The sequence below is a fragment of the Astyanax mexicanus genome, chromosome 17 (genome assembly GCF_023375975.1).
Source record: "Astyanax mexicanus isolate ESR-SI-001 chromosome 17, AstMex3_surface, whole genome shotgun sequence".
NCBI lineage: Eukaryota > Metazoa > Chordata > Actinopteri > Characiformes > Acestrorhamphidae > Astyanax > Astyanax mexicanus.
Genome location: NC_064424.1, coordinates 40345870 through 40352142, shown reverse-complemented (window position 1 = coordinate 40352142; position 6273 = coordinate 40345870). Strand labels below are relative to the sequence as shown.

Here is a 6273-nt window from a genome sequence, read left to right as displayed (position 1 = left end):
CACTACACTACACTACATTACACTACACTACACTATACTACCCTGTACTACACTACACTACACTACCCTGCACTACACTACACTACACTACATTACATTACATTACACTACACTACATTACAATACCCTACCCTACCCTGTACTACACTACACTACACTACACTACCCTACCCTGCACTACACTACACTACACTACCCTACCCTGCACTACACTACACTACACTACCCTACCCTGCACTACACTACACTACATTACATTACACTACACTACACTACCCTACCCTACCCTGTACTACACTACACTACACTACACTACCCTACCCTGCACTACACTACACTACATTACACTACACTACACTACACTACACTACCCTGTACTACACTACACTACACTACCCTGCACTACACTACACTACACTACACTACCCTGCACTACACTACACTACATTACATTACACTACACTACCCTACCCTACCCTGTACTACACTACACTACACTACACTACCCTACCCTGCACTACACTACACTACATTACACTACACTACACTACACTACACTACCCTGTACTACACTACACTACACTACCCTGCACTACACTACACTACACTACACTACCCTGCACTACACTACCCTGTACTACACTACACTACACTACCCTGCACTACACTACATTACATTACACTACACTACCCTACCCTACCCTGTACTACACTACACTACACTACACTACCCTACCCTACCCTGTACTACACTACACTACACTACCCTACCCTGCACTACACTACACTACATTACACTACACTACACTACACTACCCTGCACTACACTACACTACACTACCCTACCCTGCACTACACTACACTACACTACACTTCACTACACTACACTACACTACATTACACTACACTACACTACACTACACTACCCTGTACTACACTACACTACACTACCCTGCACTACACTACACTACATTACATTACATTACACTACACTACACTACATTACAATACCCTACCCTACCCTGTACTACACTACACTACACTACACTACCCTACCCTGCACTACACTACACTACATTACACTACACTACACTACACTACACTACCCTGTACTACACTACACTACACTACCCTGCACTACACTACACTACACTACACTACCCTGCACTACACTACACTACATTACATTACACTACACTACCCTACCCTACCCTGTACTACACTACACTACACTACACTACCCTACCCTGCACTACACTACACTACATTACACTACACTACACTACACTACACTACCCTGTACTACACTACACTACACTACCCTGCACTACACTACACTACACTACACTACCCTGCACTACACTACCCTGTACTACACTACACTACACTACCCTGCACTACACTACACTACATTACATTACACTACACTACCCTACCCTACCCTGTACTACACTACACTACACTACACTACCCTACCCTACCCTGTACTACACTACACTACACTACACTAAACTACACTACACTACCCTGCACTACACTACACTACACTACACTACCCTACCCTGCACTACACTACACTACATTACACTACACTACACTACACTACACTACCCTGCACTACACTACACTACACTACCCTACCCTGCACTACACTACACTACACTACACTTCACTACACACTCTGAGCAGGGGTTGGGGAAGGAGGAGGATTTTGGTCTTTAGCAGATCTGTTCCCCAAGGATGTGCTGTACCTATTTCCAGCAATATCACCATAATAAAATGGCTATGCTGGTATATAGGCAGATGCTATCCTTACTTCACTTACTTCACATGCCTGTCTGATATGAATAAGGTTTTCTTTTTATCGTATGATTTAGACAATAATTAAAACTTTACTACTAGAATATTTCTGTCTTTTTCTATTTACGGCTACACAGAGACATGTGCACCAGGGGTGGACAAATATTGATTATAGATGTTGATTGCAAAAATAAAATGTTTCAATAACAGTGATTTGATGTTAGACACATTTTTTATTTTTCAATATACATTATTTATGAAAGTTGACTGGCATTCATTACTTGTGTCCAGCATTAAGTTTTGCTCAGTAAAGTTATAAGCAGGCATACTTGGCTGCCTTTTTTCACATTTTACACAGACAATCCTTCAGCCCACACATTAGGACTCCCCCTAATCACTAGTAGTGCCCCAACACCAGGATAGTGAAGATTAGCACATGCCGCCTCTGATACAGGGCTCAGGGCTCCAGCAGCTGATGGCAAGCTACATGAACAGGATTCGAACCAGCGATCTCCTGATCATAGTGGCAGCGCTTAGCCCGTTAGACCACTTAGAGACCCTGGAATACAATGTTTTTACATTGACTTCCATTAGATTTGAAAGTTTTAAAGTTTCAGAAAAAACATACATCCAAAGGAGATGTTGAAGCTAAAAGTAGTCATTGGAATTTAACATACTGTAGATCAGTGTTGAAGACTTCTACAAAGCAGGAGCAGAACGTTTAGAAGACTCCAGTGTACAGTGTTCAGTAATAACTTCATCACATCTGTCAGGTCAGAATGTTCAGCGCACTGTAAATCATGCTAAAAGATGGGAAGGGATTTCAGTGCAAATGTCTTTTAACATGGATTAGCTTTGCTGTGCATGATTTCCCATAGAAGTCCTTTCTTTCCAGGTTGTTTTAGTCCACTCACTGTAAAAGACAATCAAACAATATGGCTGCCATTAGAAATGACAGTTTTCCAGCATTGTCATTTCAATTTGGGCATGTGCAGTAGTTAGAGTGATATGGAAAAGATTGGACACCACTGATAATTTTCATGATTTTTCTTTATAAATCATTGGTTGTTTAGATCAGCAATTTCAGTTAAATATATCATATATCAGATGAACACAGTGATATTTCAGAAGTGAAAAGAAATTATACAATTTACAGAAAGTGTGCAAAAATTCTTTAAACAAAAATAGACAGGTGCATACATTTGTGCAACAGAAAAATGACATCAATATTTAGTAGATCCTCCTTTTGCAGGAATAACAGCCTCTAAACTCTTCCTATAGCTTCCAATAAGAGTCTGTTTTTGCTTCTGGTTGAAGGTATTTTGGATCATTCTTCTTTACAAAACATCTCCAGATCAGTCAGGTTTGATGGTTTCTGATCATGAACAGCCCGCTTTAAATCACACCACATATTTCCAGGTCTGTTCATCTGCTATATGATATATTTAACCGAAATTGCTGATCCGAAGAATCAGTTATTTATAAAGAAAAACTCATAAAAATTATCAGGGGTGCCCAAACTTTTTAATACCACTGTACATCACAGGATATGCAGTGTAACTTAATGCAAATGAGATCAAAAAGTGCAAAAAGATCCTACTACAATTAGTTTGGTACAAAAAGAAAATACACTTTTACCAAAGAAACTCAATGATTCTGGAAATGCACTGAAAAAAATGATGAGTAAAATTTACGTAAAAAAAGTTTCGCAACTTTCTGAATTTTCTTTTTTTTAAGTAAATTTAATTTTAGATTAATTTAACTTTAAAAAAAAGTTTTGCAACTTTCTGAATTTGCTTTTTTTAAGTAAATTTAATTTTAGATGAATTTAACTTTTAAAAAAGTTTCGCAACTTTCTTCATTTGCTTTTTTCACGTAAATTAATTTCAGATAAATTTAAGTAACTTCAACTCACTTTCAAGACTCAATGTTACATAGAGTAAATTAGTGAACTGAACTTCAGTCAATCCTTTCTTTTAGTAAACTTTACTTAATTGTTTTTTGCTGAATCAATCCTTTCTTTTAGTAACATTTACTTAATTTCTGCATAAAATATTACCTAATTACAGTTACTTCATTTATACAATATTACTCATGTATTATGATACATAATATATTATAATTCCTGAAATGTATATATATTTTTAGTTATAACACACAAAACTCAACACATGGATGGCATGTTTTTTAGTATACTAAAAAGAATGTATTACAGGCCATCCATGTGTTGAGACAGTGAGACTTGGTCTGTTTACAAAAGATGTGTTTTAACAAAAAATATTTAAATTTGAGTAATATTGTATAAATGAAGTAATTGTAATTAGGTAATATTTTATGCAGAAATTAAGTAAAGTTTGCTAAAGAAAGGATTGACTGAAGTTCAGTTCACTTATTTACTCTGTGTAATATTTAAGTCTTGAAACCGAGTTGAAGTTACTTAAACTTATCTGAAATTAAATTGACTTAAAATAGCAAATAGAGAAAAGTTGCGAAACGTTTTAAAAATAAATTTTACACATATATTTTTTAGTGTGTGGTGAATATTCCTAGGTCAATATCAATATCAATGCCTCTTGTGTGACAAATTATTTGTCTGAATTTCATACGAACACTGTGTAACAATGCATTTTTCAATATTTACTCTGAATGAACGCATTATTACACAGATTGAGACATGAGAGAACTTTCACTTTAAAAGCACTTTTTGTACATTTACTAACATTTAATACAATTATTGACTCATTGATTGATTCCTTTAAGTGGATAAATAACACATTTAATGAATAAATACTGATAATTAATAAAAGTTTATTTTTTTCAATATTTGGACTAGTAGAACTAGTACAATAGCAAGGCAAGATTTACAGTGAGAATTACTGCTGACTTACTGCTGGTAATGAAGCAGGCGATGTCCAAGCTTCCATATCGACTTCCAAATTGGGATGTAAAATCTTGAGCATTAAAATCTTTCCAAACAGCCTCTTCTCCTCCTTTATCCTGCTCTGCTTTAGTCTGTTTATTTTTGTCAGTCTGTATCTCTTGCATCTTCTTCGTAGTGAAGTGCTTCATTGTGTTGCTGATCGTCATCTTTCTTCTTATTTTTAACATACGTCTGCTCTGAGATTCAGTTCCTCACTTATGACTGGCCAGATTTCCCCGAGCATTCCCGACTGTCCTCTGGTGTTTACGTTTGTACATGTGTAGATTGACATGCTAAGGTTTCACGAGGGTTCACCGCTCGATCTCTTACATGCTGTTAGTAAAATGCAGAAATGAAACTTGTGAGCGTGATTTGTTCTCATGATTCTCCGTTCCTAAATCATGAGATCTATTTATAGTTCTTGAAAAAGCATTTCTGCTGATGGGCTGGTGTTTTTACATTCACATAAATAATGCTACTTCACTTTTATTCCAAATTTTGATTAATTAATAACTTACTTCACAAAAACTATTAAGACACATCTAAAAAAAACAACAGGAAACGTACACCTTCCATAACAACAGGAAAAGTACACCTTCCACTGCTTAAAATGATCAAAAGGTATGTAGTAATTCACTTAAATAATCATGGATGTGCTATGGGCTTAATGTGAAAAAAACAATCAGCAAGAGCCAGGTGCGCTCTGACTTTGACGTATTGCTATTTTAATGCTACATGGAAACTACATGGGCGTGTTTATAATTCACTGCCAAGTTAGCAATTAACATCTGACAGTTTACTGTTGTGTAGGTTGTATTCAGTCAGTGGAGCACCTGTGTTTTCCATTGCCAAGATAGCAATACTTCAGAAATGTACCTGAACACACCTAATTTCCAGACCACCACACCCATTAGATAGGGCCTTTTTTTTTTCTTTTTTTTTGCTTCAGAATATCCTTAAGTAAGTTCAAGGGGTATGAATGCTTTTCATAGCGTGTTTTTTTTTTTTTTTTTTAGTTCTCCTTTCTTAAATCATGTGATCTATTTATAGTTACTGGAAATGCATTTCTGCTGATGGGCAGGTTTTTTTTACATTCACACAAAAAATCTTAATCCTACTTCACTTTTAATCCAGATCCAGAATTTGATTAATTTAACTACTTTACAAGATCCATTATGACATATGAAAAAACAGAATTATAAAAAAGGGAAGGGACACAGTTTTAGTGATCCTTAGTCGTACAGTTTGATTTAGGTTGAGTCAGTGTGCCTTTGCTATCATAACAACGGGTAAAGTACACCTTTCACAGCTTGAAATGCGGAAAAGGCATGTACTAATTCTCTTAATTAATCATGGGTGTGTTTTGGGTGTGATGTACAATAAACCAATCAGCGTGTCGCTTGCCATTCCATTTAAGAGCCAGGTGGAACTGATGCAGGTGGAAGACATGAAAATAGATGTCTGATCATGTTTGTGATTTCGATCAAGCCCCTGAGGCCTTCACAGAACAGCTGTAGTTATACTAAGAATAAATATTTGCTTATTATGCTTCT

The 6273-nt window shown here is 36.3% G+C and overlaps 1 protein-coding gene across 6 annotated transcripts in view; it reads left to right on the top strand.

The window, feature by feature from the left end:
- The window catches only part of cacna1bb (calcium channel, voltage-dependent, N type, alpha 1B subunit, b), a 337484-nt gene that overhangs the window by 165225 nt on the left and 165986 nt on the right, over positions 1-6273 (top strand). The window lies entirely within an intron of this gene.